The sequence below is a fragment of the Equus caballus genome, chromosome 5, assembly GCF_041296265.1.
Source record: "Equus caballus isolate H_3958 breed thoroughbred chromosome 5, TB-T2T, whole genome shotgun sequence".
NCBI lineage: Eukaryota > Metazoa > Chordata > Mammalia > Perissodactyla > Equidae > Equus > Equus caballus.
In genome coordinates this window covers 81542025-81560686 of record NC_091688.1, presented here as the reverse complement: position 1 = coordinate 81560686, position 18662 = coordinate 81542025, and the positions used below count along the sequence as shown (strand labels likewise).

General features: G+C 40.0%; 2 long non-coding RNA genes across 3 annotated transcripts in view; one reads left to right on the top strand and one right to left on the bottom strand.

Moving 5' to 3' along the window:
* LOC138924132 (uncharacterized) overlaps positions 1–18662 on the top strand; it is a 138755-nt gene that overhangs the window by 48825 nt on the left and 71268 nt on the right. The window lies entirely within an intron of this gene.
* On the bottom strand, positions 6445–18321 carry LOC138924133 (uncharacterized). The gene is made up of 2 exons (XR_011438831.1): positions 18190–18321; positions 6445–10136 (listed from the first exon to the last, which is right to left on the bottom strand). It is a non-coding gene; the product is annotated as an uncharacterized lncRNA (long non-coding RNA).

Sequence of the window (18662 nt, the reverse complement as noted above, 5' to 3'; positions counted from 1 at the left end):
CACAGAATGTGTTTGGAGGAGCAAATGGTAAGTGTCGCTATTCAGCACAGCTCTGTCTGCCGGTGGAACCCAGTCCTTTACACAACAAAACGAAGAGATGACTGCAGGGCTTCACAAGCACTGGTTTAGGATTCAGCTTCGGGGTTAATAGTTACCTGTTACTGTTAACTCTTCCTTCTTCCTGGGGAAAGGAGGATTATCCTTCACACATCCTGGATTTACCGGGATCCATAATGGTCAACCAACCACTCTTCATTTTTGTTTGTTACCTTCCTCTTCCTCCTTCTAAAAAAAAGATAATCTCAGAGTGGGACCCAAACTCGAAGTTGAATTGGGGGTCCGAAAAGTGTACTGGACTTGGAGTTGGAAAGCCTAGAGTATCAAACACTACCTAGTCTTGTAATTTTGGGCAAATGTATTCTGTGCCTCTTCTGTGGAACAGGTGGCTTGGGTCCATAGTGCCCCTTCCAGCTCTAAGGTTATATGTGTTTGTCTAGTCCAACCCCACACCACTCCCATCTCTGGGAAAGTCTCTTTCTAAACCATTCAAAATAAATGATTATCTTTCATTTTATAGTGCAGCTTTCAGGAACTTACTTGGTTGCTTGTTTCTGGGATTATTCACCTCTACTGCCAAGTGGTTCTTCTGTATGTTTAGCAAAAGTCTCTCCTGCTGCAACATAAGACCATCTTTTTTCTCTTTCTGTTTTCTGTGAAAACAGAGAGCAACTCTTTGGAATCTTGTTCAGAATAACTTTTCTTATTTGTGTGGACTGTTACTAAGTCACTCTTCTAGGGTGTAGCCCCAAGATGTGTGTTCTAATGTTCTTAACATCTTTCCTCCTCCTCCTCCTAGCCTGGTCACTGCTCTCCTGCTTTTCCAACACAGGTGCATGCTGGGGGAGCTGGACTTGGGGCTGGGTGGAGGTCTGGGTGTGATTCCGTTTGCCACATTCGCTGGGATGCCGTGGGAGGGAAGAGGAGAGAGCAGATGTTCCGCTGCTGCTGAAGAGGACCGTGGGAGCTTAAGTCATAGACATGCTTCAGCAGAGGATGAGGATTTGCCCAGATGGGAAGCCTCAAGTACAGAGGCACTTGTACGTCTACTTATCTTGAGTCTCAATGATGCTGTTTATGAGTGAGCTATTCAAATGGAGGGAGAAACCCACAGAGAAGGAAAAATAACAAGTTGGAGTGATCATGTACAGGAGGAGAGGCCCTAGTAGAAATCCAGTGGGAAAGGACGAAAGGAATAAAATTAAGAATGATTAATGGGAGATCTCCAAAGGTTTCATTGGATCCAAAGGAACAGGGCAATACAGAGTAAGAAACACTTAATATAGGAAAGGAACATAAATGTGAAGGAAAATGCATCATTCTGCAGATGTTGACAGGCTCTGAGGATGGGGAAGAATCCCTCAAGAGCAGAAAGGAGCTGCCCCTCCCACACACACAGAGGTGCTCTGGCTGGCATGGCATCTTCTCCGGGTCTTTCTGGAAATTCCCTCCAGCTGCATTCTGGTAAGGCTAAGTGGAATAACTGTGGCCTAAGATGAGGGTGAATCCAGAATAACAGATTTCAACTTTTAAGGAGACTTTATTTAGGGACACAGCACCTTCCTCCTAGATGTGCCCTTAAACACGCTGTAAATGGCGTGTGTGTGTGTGTGTGTGTGTGTGTGTGTGTGTGCTGTTCAAGGTATCTGTCTGAGAATCAGGAAACAGATTAGATTTTTAGCTGCATGAGACCCAGCTTTACTCTCCTTCCAACCTAGTCCCTACCACTTCTTACCTCCGCCACATCAAGTTTAGAATTGCTATAATGTTTAAAGCTACATATAATGGGTAATAATAGTATTTACCATTTATGAAGTTCTTAATATGTGCCAGCATCATGGTCAGATCTCTACGTGCATTTTCACATTTAATCCTCACAACAATATAGGAGGTAGTCACAAACATTTACATATACTTTTTAAATGTCAGACAATATTCCAAGTACTTTATATATGTTAATTTAATTAGGTATTATTCTCATACTTTTTTTTTACCATATGAGGACACCGAGGCACAAAGATGTAAATAACCTGCCCACAAAGAGCTAATAAGTGGCAGAGTCAGGATTCAAAACTCATGTCTGACTTATCTCATTAGATTGCAAGTCCATGAGGGTAGCAACTGCATATGGTTTGCTGTCATCTGCTCAATGCCTGGAACGCAGTAAACAGGCACACACATTGCTTGAATGATTGAATACAAAGCCTAAACCATCCTCTGTGCGGTACCAGAGCCCTGAGCAAACAGACTTTCCCCCAGATCAAGTGAAACACAACCAGACAAGCCAGGACACTAGGGAGATTCATTCAATCAACACTCATTCACCAAATATTTACCAAACACCTACTATGTGCCAGGCCCTAGCCTCGGTGCAGGTGACACTTTCTTTTTTTGAGAGGGAAATGCCACATGACTTGCCCCAGTATCTCTCATACCCAGGTGTGTTGGTCTCCAACTTTCCTCTATATCTTCCTCATCCTCCCACAGCTAATCCCACAGGCCCAGCAACATGGGGAAGGCAGTTCTGATCCCATGCAAACAGCAGTAGGCCATATTTCCCTTGTTTTCCATCAGTCTTGGGCTTGTGGGACTCACTGGGGATAATGACTCAGTGCTGGGGAGAGCCTGGGGGCTGAATGTAGCAGATCTCAGAGGGAGGGAGTGCAAATTGGAGGCATTTTATTGTTTTCTCCTTTTTTACTCTGAAAACTTTCCAAAAAGAGAGATCTATGTGAGTGGTTTGCAAAATCCATCTGAAGGTCAACTCTAATGAAGTTGAGGCCTGGCAGCTGTACGGTTTCGGTGTTGGTACACAGCTGCCAGAGGTGAGCAAGGTGCCCACCTTCTACATCAGCAGTAAGTCTTGGGCAACCTGCACAGCTCCTGCAGCCTCCCAGACCAACTTGGCTTCTATGAAATGTGTATTGCATCTATGCCAAAGAGAAAATTTATCTCTACTTTAGTTGAAATAGATTGATGCAGGAGTTTAGAATTTCATTTTTTGGTAAATTTTAGGCAAACATGGACAACCATTGTGTCACATAGTAGGTACTCAAGGAACTTTGTATTCCTCTTCATTTCTATCATTAGGATATAATTTTAGCACCAGAAGACTGGATCAATGCAGTGCCTGTCACATAGTAGGCATTCAGTTTATTGGTGTACAACGAAAAAACATGCATGAAAGAGAGAAAATGAGGAATCAAGAGATTCAGGTTCTAGTCTTTGCATTTTCTACTAATTAGTAAGACAAAAATATGGAAATCATCTCTCTGGGGCTCTGTTGTTTCTACTACAAAATAAAGAGATTAGACAAGATAAGTTCTAAAATTCCATCCTGTTCTTAAATTTTACAGTTGAAATTTTACATAGAGGCAGCATTACAGAGCAGAAAGAAAGACAGCAAAGCCCAGAGTCCACAGGCAAGATTTAACTCCAGACTCTGCAGCTGACCAGCCACCAAAACCTAAGCATTTTACTCAACATCTCTGAGCCTCAGTTTCTTCATCTGCATAATCGGGATGTTGAAATGCTTTGTAGGATTTGAAATGTTTTGTAGGATTGCAGGAAGATAATGAGATAATGTTAGTGCTTGGAATATAGAAGGCTTTAAATAAATGGTAATTAAAAAATAAAAACCTATTGAATTTAAACTCCATTCTTCTTTGAGGAAAAGTACTATGGCCATATGGGGTAGATTGCGTGAATGACCCCAATGCTTCACCACTCCCTATATCCTTGCTGTTTGACATGTAACTCCTCAGTGCTCTCCCGAGCCTGGACTCCACTTGGCTGAATGACTTGCTTTGGCCACTAGGATGTTAGCAGATGTGATGTGAGCAGAGGTTTGAAACGTGATTGGACTCTTCTTTTGTGACTGCCATTGCCATGAGAAGGACATGCCTAAAGTAACTCACAGGTCTTAAGAGGGGAATAAGTGACACATGGAACAGAGCCACACTAGGCATGACCAGTCCAGGCAAGCCAAATCCCAGTTAACTCAACCCTCAAAAACTAAATAAATAATTGTTTTCAGCCACTGAAATGTGCCGTAGCTTTATGGCAATAGCTAATTGACGTACCATTGGTTTAAAACAGAAGAGTCATAGATTGTTTTATTTTAAAATTAGAATTGATTAGTGAGATTTGAAAATATATTTACCTTCCCATATTTGGTGAACCTTCAGACACACTTTTATGAAAAGTATCAGGAGGAGAAGGAGACAAAAATTTGCTAAAATTATCTTTCTGGTGCAAATGACAACTTTAATGGTGTCTGAAGCATTTTAATTTGTTGAATTATGAATGTTTGAAAACTTGCCATTAGGTCTGAGTATTCTGGCTTTCATTTTAGATTTGGGAATTTTTAGCAGGGAGGGACTTAACATGTGCAGGTCCAAATCTGATTACAGAGTACGTCTGTCCATTGCTTAATGCCACTGTCCTTTTGCAAAACCCAGACATTTTAGTAACAGTTTTATTCAGATTAATGAGGCTTTGAAAATACAGTGTCAAAAGATTGCCCTTGATGGGTGAACAAGACCCTTTGTTTACAAGATTAGACACATCTCTTAGAGGGAAGGCCTCCGGCAGAAACCAATCACCTCTGAACCAACACAATCACTTCTTAAATAAGATAGCGTGCTAGTCTATAAAACAGGAGGCACATTCTTCTGGACATTAGGACTAAAACTAGCTGGTAAGCTTCCTCAGGGCAGGGCCAAGAACAAACACGCACACCACCACCGTGTGATTGCTTGACTAGCAGAAGATGAATGCTGTTGATGAAGAACAGCAAGTTAAAACCTGCTCCTCATTAGAATCCAGATCAAGTGTTACTCCACTAGGAAGAATGAATTCCTTTCTCATCTGTGTTCCCTTGGGACCTGTTGGGCCCGTTTCCATGTCTGAGTCTGCCACTATGCTGTCAGCTCCTCAGACACGAGACACATCATATTCATCTTACCTTCCCTATGCCTAGCAAGATACCTTATACGTATTATGAGCCTCACAAATTCTTGTTAAATGAATAAATGCTAATACTTCCCCAATTCACAAATAAGGAAGCTGAGAGTCATGGAGATTAACTAGTTTTCTGGAATCACTCAGGGGCACAAAGCTGAGAATTAAATTTGAACTCAGCTCTGGGTGAATCCATAGTTTATTTCTGTTGTACCACACTTGAATCAGGATTCTTGTAGCAGTGAGCAAAATAGTACCTATAAAGTACATAGCACTGTAAGAGATGCTGAATAAATATTTACCTTTTCATGTCTTATTCTGGTGCCAGGAATCCCACCATTGGAGATTTATCTCTCTCCTCTTGAATTCCTTTTTCTTACATATCATCAACTTACTGTTGGTTGAAGATGGAAAACAACCAATGTCGTAATAGAGTAATGGCTAATTTATGGCATTGAATAGTAATTGGATTATTATACAAACATTAATAACCGTGTATAGGAAGAGTTTAAAATAACATGGAAATGCACTCAACAATGATGTTTGGTTTTTTACTGAAAGCAGCATATTATTTCTTTTTGAATATATGCAGTATATTTGCAGTACTACCACAATGCTTTCAAAACTAAAAGAAAAGTTATTGAGAAAAGACTGGAGGGAAATGCGAGAAGTAGGTTGGCAGTATTTGTCTTTAGATGATAAGAAAAGGATGATTTTTGCCATCTTCCATTTTCCTGAAATTTTCAAGTTTCAAAAACTGAGCATGTCTGACTTTTATATACTGAAAGGCTTTCACAATGCCTTTTCTGTTCCCTAGTCTGTCTTTGGTAGATGGACCACTGTCACCATTTTGCCCCTACCTTGTCAACAATTCTATACTTTTGTCATGGTATCTATAACCCTATATTGTACTTAATTGTCTCATATTGACCTCCCCTGTTACCTGCCTATGAGTTTAAGAGCAGAGATGGTCTGATTCCTCTGCATATCTCCAGTACCTGGCTAGTACACAGTCTATGGTAGGCACATACATTTTTGTTAAATGAATGGTATTTCTCATGACTGAATTAACAATTTGCACCATGACCTCCATGAAAAGGGAGAAAAGGAAAATGCGCGTATTTATGTGTGTACTTCAACAGAGTCAGAGCTTACAAACACTCTACTATATGTTTTCACATGTCTTACTTCAATGTTGCAGATTCACAAATTAGAAAATAAAACTAAATACGCCATTGAGTTCTTTTTTCTCCCACATTAGGTTTTCTGAGTAATGTTGAATGGCACTCAGTATGCATGCTTTTCTAACATGAAATCCGTAAATTCTCTGAATACAGGCAAAATGTATGAAAATTGTATCAGATATAATTTAAATGTGTTTTCTCACCATTAGGATGTATAATATTTCCTTTCATGAGCAGAACAAATAATACAGCTAGTGTTTATTCTTTGACTACTTTTTTACTAAACAGCTCAGTTAAAACACGCAGGCAGCACAAAAACGCAGCGTTTGCCAGTCACCACTCCAAGTTCCCTAGGTTAAACAAAGACAGACCAATCTTATATCTTGATAAATACGATGCTTGTGGTAACTGCAGCGTTCACTTTGTATCCCATTTCTCCAAGTTCCTGTCAGCCAGATGTCACTTGCAATGCAAACACTAGAAAAATATGAAATAATAATTTCATACATCATCTATGTGTGCACGAGCCGGTCAAACATTCAATACGAATTCAAACTGCTACTACACACAGAGCAAATATCTTCCAAATAATATTTCAAATGATTGAAAGGCTTTTGATTTGGAAGTGTATTCTCTTAAGCTAAGTGGTCCCCAAGACCATCTAGAAAATTCAATTGTTTCATTTTTAAAATGTTTTCTGCCCAAAATTATATCAAACCCTAATGTCTCAATAGAAACACATGGGATTGGATTGCTGACTGGGCGCCTGATGTCAGAGAAAAATCTAATTTCACCATGGCATTTCCTCGTCCTGTCTCACCAAAATACAAAATTGATAAAATTTTAATGGATAATTTTCAGAAGCAGAACTTTAGCCATCGGGAAAATATGAAGGAAAACTTAGCATTGTGGCGTAGGAGAAGCAAAGTGGAGGCAGGAATTGACTATAAATACAGAAATATGATGTTATATAAAAAGCATTCTGAAAAGCTTTTCCTTATCTAAAACAGAACTTCAACTTTAAAAAGTCCCTTATTATCAAAATATTGGCTTTTCTGTTTGTCCAGTTCTAAGTTTCTCTTCCCAAATCTTTTCTATTTTGTAAAATGATATAGGCAAAAGGAATCACACTGTAAGCTATACTGTTAGATATATATTTGCACAGTGTTGATTTCTGGTTTTGATGTTAGCTACAAAAAAACGAGCATGTGTACCCTGGCTTCAATTAAGAGATAAGAGAGAATGGTATTAGATTCAGCCCTGCTTCTTTCCACTAAGGCCCCAAACATCATCTCTTTCTGCTTGCTCTTCATTGGTGAATTTCTCTGCCTGTCTGGAGGAAAGAAGGCTCAGTTCGGTTTGTTTTAAGGAGGGAGCTCTGTACTATATACAAAGCAGGGGCTCAGAGCAGATAGACACTCAGACGAGCTGTGTGACCTTCACCATGTTCCTTACCATCTCTGAGCCTCAGTGTTCTCATCTGTAAGATAGAGATGATAATCCCTACCTTACTTTTTTCTTGTGATGTTTAGGAAGAATATTTATAAAACATCTGACACAATGCTTGACAAAAAGGAAGTACTCAAATAGTATTTTATGATGATTAACTTCTTTGAACTTCTAATACTTGCTGTGTTGGATTCTGCTTTCTTTTCAATCTTGCTTGATCATCTTCACACAAGCTGGCAGCGATGGGTGGGTTTCAAATAAAGTTCTGGGGAGGGAAGGGGGCAGCCTCTTCCCTGGACAGATTTGCCAAAGTCACCCTGGTTATCAGCGAGACAAGCAATGTGACAGCCAAACCCTGAAAGTCACTGTGAAACCTGAAGCTGTAGACTGGAGGTGTTGGGGACACCACAAAGAGGCAGATGCTGCTCGACAAGGAGGAATTTCATCTTTGGAAACACTGAGAATGGTCATCAACTTCCCTCACTCAGCACCCACTTTGCCCCTCCACCAAGACGCTCTCCAGAGCACCTCAAGATTTTAAAGCAGAATCAACTGCAACGCCAACGTTCCTGTTGAAACACTTGAAACTGACTAGCAACACATTCAGCATTTCCTCTCTCTCTCTCTCTGGTTCATCTTCTCCCCTACGTTATATTTTCCTATGAGGGCAAGCCCTGAATCTTAAATTGTCTTCATCATTCATCCTTTCTAACACAGGGTTTTGGACTAGACAGATCCTAATTAATAAATATTAACGTTAACACATATCTAGTATTTGAAATTGAAGTTAGCTCTTTCTCTTGAGGCAGCTTATTTAACTGAATCAAGACTGACTATTTGTTAGCTAGGATGAGGAGACTATGTGGTATAGTTATTGATGGTATAGCATTTAGAATCAAACAACCAGATTGTTATCCCAACTCTGCCATTACTTACTATCTTGGGCAAATTTCTTAATGTCTCTGAGCCTTAGTTTCCTCAATTATAAAATGGGAAAATAATTCCTCCTTCTTAGGATTATTATAAACAGATTGCCAGATAAAATACAGGACACTCTTTTAAATATAAATTTCAGATAAGCAACAATTTTTTTTTGTATAAGTATATTCCAAGTATTGTAGGGAACATACTTATACTGAAAAATATTTGCTGCTTATCTGAAATTCAAATTTAACTGAATGTTAACTAGATTTTAATTTGCTAACTCTAGCGACCCTAATTATAAAGACTAAATGAAACAATACGTTGTAAAGCTACTCGCTTCCTGCCCATTGGATAGTGGGTGCACATTAAGTGTTATCTCATTTTCTTCTTCCCCCGTGGGGCTGTTGTGCAATTCAATGCCTGGTGCATACTACCAATTCAATAAATTGTAGTGCACTTTTCCTCTCAAGACTCAGTCTCAAATGATTATCTCTGTGCCTAACAACAAGGAAAAAGCCTCAGCCGCCTTCATGCTTGTCTCTAGACTTGCCTTCTCCTTTCTCCTTCCTGGGGCCTACTGGAACACAGACTCCAGAGGGCATGGAATGGTCTCGTTAAAAGGGCAAAGCTGAAGAGACCAAGTTGTTAACCCATGTCCCCCTCAATTCAAGGCAACTTGATCTTTGAACATCTGAATTTACCGTGGAAGTAGATGTTAGAAAATCTTTAAATTGTGAGCCCTCTAAAAAAGTTCCAAAACAAAATTGCAAAGAAAGATTTGATTTACAAAAGCATAGAAGTAAGATAACCTGTTTAGCAGAAAATCTGTTACCAAAAGTAGGTTATGAAGGCATTGCTAACAACTCTAGAAAACTCTTTGTTGCTTCCACAGGCACCCCTCACCTTACCAATCAGCTTATCTGGACACTGTTATTCATCCAGGCAGAAAAGCTTTCTTTTGTACAATTGCCAAATGCCCTCCTGGGGTGGCTAGACATGAACTTGGCTATCCACAAATATACAGGCAAGGATTTTAAGAACACGTTTTTTTCCCTTACAAATTCAGCATTGCACTCTCTGAGAAACCAGAGATAGTGCATAGGATATGATTCAACAGAAAGTCTTTGCATGAGAAAATGTCTCTTTCAAACATGGCCTATCTGAGGATCAGCACGTTTGGATTCTGTCTGACCCACGTTCCCAGACCTATAGCTGGCTCTGCTGGAGCAGGGGCAGCTGCCAGCATCCTGGGAGAAGCTCCCGTCTGCCCCAGTTCTGGGAAGAGAACACCCTCACGTCTGGAATAGTTAGGGCCTAAGGCCTATGAATATTTCTAGATTACACATTGGATCTTTCCACGGGAATCAATCTTTGGCTGACAACAGAAAGCAGGTACTGTCCATTTCCTTCAGCTCACAGTCTCATGTAAACAGGCGGCCACCGTCCTCAGCACCAGCTGCAGCTTCTGGGTGGTCCTGTAGGAAGTTCCAAGTGGATTGCAATGTAGTGGTGGTGGTCACACCGCTTACAGGCTGGTGGTCACACAGCTGGAGTAAGCATCTGTGGGAGAGAGCAAAGATCTGTATGTTCTCCACGCTCCGGTCTCGGGTGGAAAATCAAAGCAAAATCTGACTTCCCAGAGAAGATCTGTTCTCTAAAATTAAAAAACAAAACTGAACCAGACCAAACCATAGATGAAAACAATGGGTGGATTTTTCTGGCAGGCAATTCTCTATATGAAAATTTTGGAGTTTTGCTCTCCTCTTCCTCTTGGGCATACGGAAGTAGAGTCTTTGTAAATCCATGCCAATTGATCAGTATTATTGCATACTAACGTATAATGTTATGAGACTTTACAGGATCTCTCCTTAGGAAGGCAAAACAGGAAAATTGCTTAGTTGGAATCCCACTCCACCACTTATTAGCTATTTAACAAGTTACTTAACTGCTCCATGTGGTTGTGAGAATACAAAGGAATTAATACAAGTAAAAGTTTAGAACACTGCCTGGCATATATTAAGCCCTTAGCAAGTGTTAACTGTCATCAATATAATAAAAATGACTTTAATAATTATGCTTTATATTTGTGTAGTGCTTTATAGCTATAAAGTATTTCACCTCTCTTGATGGATCTGTAGTTAAGGTGAGGTGGAGTGAGACAGAGAAATCTCCATTGGGAGAAGGGATAAATAAGAATAATCGGTTTTGTGAGATCGGTCCAGGTAGGAAGAGTGGTACATGTGACTTAAGAAGTAGAGGAGGCAAGTTCTGTAAAAGATATTAAGATGGTTACTGGGTTGGAATTGAGAACCCCGTAGAAATACGGTAGAACATAGGTAGTGTTCAGGGGTGTGGACAGCAAGGGAAAAGAAATAGGTGGAAGTTGAAAGAAGCATTTATAAGGAGCTTACAAATAAAAATAAGGAATTTAAATATGATTCAGGAGACAAGTAAGGCATTTTGAGAAAAAAAATCTAATTTCTCTGGCCCTACACCTTACCCCAAGTCAATTACAGACAAGGGTTTAAGAGTTGAATATATAAAAAATTAAAAAGCGTAAACAGAAGAGAAGAAAATTGAGAATTTATCAAACATTTGGGATAGGTTTAACTTTCTAAGCTTAGAATCAATAGAACAAATGTTTTTGAGTGTTCACACTTTCAATTTGGTACTCATGGACCAAATCAGGGAAATCAATTTCAGGGCATACAGGTAGCACTCCCAATGGAGGCTCTTTTCTTCTCTTGGTTTTATCTTTCCATCAGGACTCTCATGCAGGTATTCTGTGGTACCCAGCGACAAACAAAAACGTGGAGACCCTTCTTCAAAAAACAGGAAACAAATGCCATTAAACACATCAAATTATAAAGCTGTTTCCTTTCTTCTGTTGTCTCTTTCTTGAATTGTCATGATGGTTTTTATTTGCTATTCAACATTATTCTAAGTAAATAAAAATTTTAAATTATTAGCATGAATTTTAACATTCATCTTTATATTGTGCAATGCTAATTTTAACTGTAAATATGAGAGCACTTGAATTGTATATTGTATTGCTGAAACTGCACAATTTTTATTTTGTAATTGGTACATTCATATGTATTTTGTTACCAAATCAGTGGAAATGTTGCACAAAACTAACTCAACTGTTTTTATTATAAGTTATACACACATTCTACCAAAATGCTACCTTCAGTCGACTGATGAATATGGAAGGACTGAAAGGAAAAGTATCTACGTGTTGCCCTATCGTTTCTTTTCCTTCCATGTCATCACTTTCAGCATAAGTGGTTGACTAACACACGGAAGTAACATGAGTAAGAAATGATATGATATGGTTCCTTGATTGTTTGCATCTCTTAGAACACCATGCCTTCTTTCCATGTTCTGTGTTTGAAGCAAATTCTGGTGGAATGGAAAACCAGGCCTCTAAGGGATATCAGTGTCCCCCTCCTTTGGTTACAGTCACAGATGCAACACGCTTACCTTGTACTTGCTTTGAGTCTCCCTTTACTCTCATACATTGTGGGTCCACCAGAATTCTATGTTCATAGGGCTCTATGAATTCTACGTGCAAATGGGGTAGCAAAGAAAGACAGACATGCTTGTTGCACATATATCCTCTGCTCATGTGCATTCTCCATTGTCCCTTCAGCTTCACTTACAAAACATTCAACGATTAAATTATTAAGAATTTATAGATAGTGACAGCAGAGAATTAAATCAAGTGTGAGGTCCCGTAAGACTGCACAGGTCACACACCCATGAAGTCAGTGTTGGGGAGGAAGACATTTCCTCTATCCATTCTGGGTCCTTCTGGCTGGACAACAAATTCAGTGTTCAGCCAGTGAAATTTTATCCCATCCAAGTTGTCAAACTGTAGGGGAGGAAGACATTTTCTCTACCCACTCTGGGTCCTTCTGGCCGGACAATGAACTAAATTCACATGAGACCAAATAACAGGAGAAAATTAAACAAAGCTCTATAACATGTATACATGGGAGAGACCCAGAAAAACTGAGCAACTAGCCAAAATGACAGAAGCTCTCACCTTAAATACCATCCTCAGCTAAAAACAAAGGATGATGTTGGGGGTGGGGGGAGTCAGTTATGGGACATTACCAGAAAAGCACAGTAAACAAGAGTAAGGTTATTATGCAGATTTAAGTCTTTGCCTTCTGCATTGATAAGAGTTTCTAGAGATAAGTTCATCCCTCCTTCTTCCTGGTGCAGAGAGGGAGACACCTTTACGCATGGAGATTTCCTCTACAAATGTAAATGTCTCTTTACAAAGGGTTAAATTCTACTTTTCAGAGTTTCTCACATGTCTACAGTTTTTAAAAGTAACCAGCCCAAAATAATCCTCATGCCAAAGAGACATATCTTGGGGTGGCCAATTCCAGTCCCCCACACCAGCCACGTCATTAGGTAAAGTTCTACTTTGTGTCAGTTTGTCATTGTACTCTGTTTGGAACACCAGCAATGCTCTTGTTCAAACAAGTGTCCCATGGTAGTTCCTATCCTTTAAGTCTATGGTGGTGTCTCTTAGATTCATTATAATTCCCTGAAAAAACTGTATTTTATAACATTTTGCATCTTCAGTGACTCGCAGAGTGTCTTGTGTATGCAGCAGGTGATTGTTGTGGATATTGATAGTGGTGAGCACCCTACTTGATGTGACTCATGGGATCCCTAACTATGAGTTAGTAATGTTCATTATTCTATGCCTGCTTGCTAAATCCTTTATTATCAGCTAACAAAGGAGTAAGGTGTCAGGCTATTACTTCTGATGTCCCTTTTTAACCTGTCATATTGTGAAGAATTGCTAGAGATTCACCCTTCTGGTACAGGTAAACCTGGTTCTTTCCTAGTCCCTGGATACTAGCAGAGGAAGTGATGATGGAAGAGCTGTAAGTTGCAGGTCACCATGCTGTCTCAGTCCAAACAACTATGGGGTGCTTCTGCCACCTCCAAATATAATCCCTATGAAGAAGTAGTACAGGCATCCATTGCCAGGATCCTGGACATTGAAGTCTTTGTGTATATAAGATACAAATCTTGTACATAAGAATATTTAACACTCACTGGAAAAATAGAGAGATGACACATTGACTTTGCAATATACAGACATGGGCCAGCTCTTCTTAGCGAAAAAAAGACATTCCAAATTGAGGCAAAAATATTTGACACATTACCCAACCCCACCCCCTCAAACCTGGGGACTGTAGCAAGCCATAAAGTAACCAAGTAAGATGACACTTGGGAAAAATTCTGGGGGTGTAGATTAATCATATCTCCAAAGGTTTCCCAGAGTGGCCCAAAAAGGGGAAGAGTCCAAATGATTCACAGTTTGCATTCTAGAACCTAGAATCTGTAGAGTAAAAAGGATAAAGCCAAGGAAGCCAAAATGACTACCTAGACCAAGGGAATGAGCACAGGGCAAGACAAGGAAGCCAAACCAAGAGGATCATGACCTAGGTATGTTCTCGACTGCAGCAGACAGCAAATGGAACGACACAGAGCAGATGGTCTAGGAAGCTGCTGGTTACTAAGGGGTTCAGTGCATTTAAAGGCACTGAATCGGGTCCCCTAGACACACGACCAGGAGATGTCAATATGCCCACTGTCCTTTTGCTGAGATAGCACACCTCATGGGACAGGCAGGCTTTATGGATGGGGAAAAAACAGTCAGAGTGATCTCTCTGTTCTTACTCATCATGAGTAGCAGAGGAGGAAATCTAAGGTGACTAAGGGAGGATGCAAAAAGTCTATTCAGAGAAGCAAAATAAGGAGAGTACATTTGGGAAAAAAAAATAAAAGGAAGGACTGAGGGAAGGAAGAGGAAGGAGCAAAGGAAGGGAGAGAAGGAGAGAAAATGATGATATTTATGAAAGTCCCTTGCTTTGCACAAAGCCTGATACATAGGAGTAATGCTATTTCAAATCAGTTGAAGATTAGAAAATTTAGAAAGAAAGAAAATGAGCTACGATTTAGTTGGGACAGGTGCAATTTTTCTCTTCAAATCCTGGCTGCTAAAAATGTCATAATTTACCCCATGATGAGAAACTCAAAAGATAAACACTTAATTGAAATCGGCTGACACCTTTCCTAAGGGTACTCCTCTTAAGACTGGGAAGAAGAGAAAGAAGGAAAGGTGGAGAATGAAGGAGAAGAGAATTGATAGCTCACTAATCTATTTCCAATCAAAAATAGCTTGAGTTACTTAGAGGGCAGCCTCTGTGGTGTGGCTGCCAAACAAAGCATAGAGAGGTTGACTTGCTATGGTCCACAGAGAGGCGGCTGGCTCTGAAAGGCCAACTAACAAAGGTAAGAATGATCTTCTTAGTAAAGCATCTCCGGGGGGCCATGGTTTCCATGTTCATCAAGAATCCCCGAAAACCTAGAAATTTGGAGGTAGTCAGAATTGATTTAATCCTTTTTACTATAAATCTCATTTCTGAAAATGATTAACAGAGGCAGAGACGTAAATGGTAAAGTCTCGATCAGGGAAAATGCTGTCAGCGTATCATCTAGATAGATTAGAAAATGAACGCTCGGGTTTCTGTGAAGGAAGACTAATGACATTAAGTCAAGATGAAATAGAAAGGAGCGTCGCACAGGCTCAAAAATCATAAACCATGAGCTCGCCCTGACAGAAGACCCTCAGCAACTTTCTGAATGGAAAAATTGACAGGAGTTTGGTCTGAGAGTATTTTCTTAGGCCTCATTTAGAGTTCCTGGCTTGTTTGGGTTTGTTCTGAAGTTCTGGGAATTGCTCTGCCAAGGTTCTGACATTTGTATAAAAGTGAGATCCTTCTGCCTACAACTTTCAATGCAATCAATTGCACACTCAGAAACAAGGAAAGGAGGGTTTGGCTCACTAAAACAATAAATAAACATTTAAGATACTTCCATACTGTGCAACCATCTGATTTTTGAAGTGTCACAATTCTGCTGCCTTTCAGAAATAAGGCAGAGCTGTTGCCCTGAAATCAGTGGTGGCGGAGACCAACGTCCTTTGTTTAAGTTAAGATCAAATAGCGAAGCAAGTATATAAATTCCTGCCAAATAAAGCTAAAGCAGGCCTTCTGCTCTCGTTGGTAGTGGGAATAAGCTTGTACATCTGCTTCACATGTGGTATATCACTTGATTACTTAAACTACGTCTCCATTGGAAACACACACACACCACACACGCATATGCACTTCCACTTTTTTTGAATAAGCCAGTAGAATACCTTTAAGTCTACATATCAGTTTGCTGCAATTTTTCTTGGATTTGATAGAATAAATCTATTGTGTTCCAATGTGGTCTCTTTAAGTTGACCTGTCTCTTCCAGGGAGACACAATGATCAGCTGGAAATTGCTCCCAGCATCTTAAAAATTGCGAGTCCCTGCAAACTAACTGTAAGTCTCTCTTATGCAGGGAGCATTGGAATCCCTGACATTTGATGTGGAGGCACTAGCCCTGTGGATAGGCCAGGAATGGGCTCCAAGCTTCACAACACAGCACTGATTTTTATGAAAACTAGGCCTATTAATCTAAAACTCAAGCTAAAATCTTTATCCAATTTCCCAGTTCGAACGGTTATGTGAAAAGTAGCTCCCCATCCTCCGCTCCCCAAATCCCCGTATTAGGGCTACATCATTAGAAGATAAAAATATACATTTCCACGTCTCGTCAAAATATGCAATATTCAATAGATAGATGGGTAGTTAGGCGGGTAGATAGATACTTACTGTTCAATTCTAATGTTTCCGACTTAAAATTTTAAGGTCATTGTCTCCCTTCTGACACCTCTTACTGCATCAACATCCCATTATATCATTACAGACTCATGAAGCAATGTACTTTTACATTTTGCAGGATAATGACTCTTTTGTATTTCAGTTTTTATCATAATATAAATCTTGAATTGTAATTTGCATATCTTTTGTTTAGAAAAAGAGATCCCTATTTAAGACTTTGTCATTTTAATACATAGGCTGTAAAGTGGCTTTTTTTTTTTCAAAAGAAATGCACCAAAATATTCCAATTTATTCTTCACCTGAGTAACTGAATCTGATTCTACCTCTGCTGCTGCATCAATAAATTAGCAAATGTCCTGAACAATGCATTTCCAACAATGATAGCTCAACTGCTTAGCCCTCTGTGCCAGTAGGTTTTCTGTCTGTTACAAGTCTAATCATGAATTTATAGTGGCAATTGAGACTGGACATCAGTCGATTACACACACACATGAATATATTTGCTAATTTATTTATTCTATATGAAGCTATGTAAAGTACACTCTGTATATATACATACATATAAATGTGTGTGTATGTGTATATTTCATATGAAGAGTACACTGTCTTCTCATCAGCTTTTTTATTTTCTGTCCTTTTCTTTGTTTCTTCCCTGTGGTAGGACTGTCTCCGTGAAGCAGTCTGGGAAATTTGTCATTATGACAGACTTCGGGCAGATTTGAGAGAGCCTTTAAGAGACAGGGCACAGGCAGCGTCCTGTCCACCTCCACACACGAGGAAGGGGACAGGTAGTGTGCTCAAGGATCTAGCCTCCCAATGCCTGCCACAGTGCCCAGCACTGAGTGAGTGCTTACCAAATATTTGTTGAATAAATGAGTGAATGAAATGAGTCTTAGGATTTATCTCTTTCCAACTCTTTCATCAAATTACGGAGCTGCCTCTGTCGTTGCTACTCTCGGAGACTGACAAATATCTGCCCCTTTTTCCTGTGTGGCCTACAGCATTGCTCAATTGGCTTCACTCTGCTCTTACCGTTCCATCCTGGAAAGGTTTGGCGAGGTCAAAGGATAAGACCATAATGGAAAAGCTATCTGTTTGCCACAAAGCAAACTCACCATCTTAGAAAAAACATTTAACCCTGTACTTTCCAATGTCCTGATGACGCAACTGGACCAACTGCTTAGGTTGAATGAGCAGCAACTAGCTGCTCAAGCAGGAGTCAATGAAGGGTGGAGCTCTGCACTCGGACTGAGAGGCCACGGAACAATGATGTTTAAATGCTAGACCTTTCTTTTACTAGCTGTTTTAATTTCAGCACGTTATTTCATTTCTCTAAGCCTCAATTTCCTCATTTGTGAAGTGGGAATAATAATATCTGCCCCACAGGACTTTCGTGAAGATTAAACGTGACTGTATGTGAAAAGGTGTATTTAGCCCATGTTATGTTCGAAACATATTTACTCCCATTCCTGCCATCCTTTCTCCCCCTCTGCCCCCTCAATCCAATTATTTCTCCTTTCTTCCTGGAGAAAATGGAAAATTCAGATACTTCTTCAAACATAGCCAGAATGAAGTAGATGGGCCAGAGGGAAGTGGACCAAAACAGCCAGAGCAGAAAACCAATCTAATGCCCTATGATAATGGTCCCCTTTCAATCCCTTCACTATCCCCTGACCTCCCCCTTGGACTAGGACATGCACCCTGGACACCTCAAGAAGTCCACATTTGGCCAACCTGGCTGACAGTGATGCTGTGGGGAGCTTGCAACCCCCGTAAACACAGGCAATTAAGCCCCTAAAAGCTCTTAGGCTTATTGCCCAGTAAATTCACAATGAATAGTAACCTTAATAAATGTTATAAATCTCACCTCAGAGCCAACAGGAAATTCAAACTTTTGCATGTGTGGGAGCCAAAGTGCTGCTGAAACAAAAGGGAGGTGTGTGGACAAGGAGAACATTGTGCTCCGTCCTCCTTTCCCCTGGCAGCACCAGAGTGCCCCAGGCCTGGGAAAGGCCCTTAATTGTATTTTGTGAGGCAGTTCTCTGGCCTCCTCACTCCTCCCTTCCTTCACCTGCCTTAACTCTTTCTTGTCCCAGTGGCCCAAGAGGTAATCCATCCATACACATCTCCTACTGATTGAAAGAAATGATGGAAATATTTGATGGGGCCAAATTATGGACAAGTTGCTTTTTTATGTCAATGGTTTAGTCAGAAACAATTTTAGAAACTTAATTAAATCCTAAAACTGAAACTTAAACTCAGTGCTATAAAAAAAAAAAAAGAATATCAAAGAGGAGAAACCACTGGATATTTTGATCCACACCCTCACAAAAGGGTGTT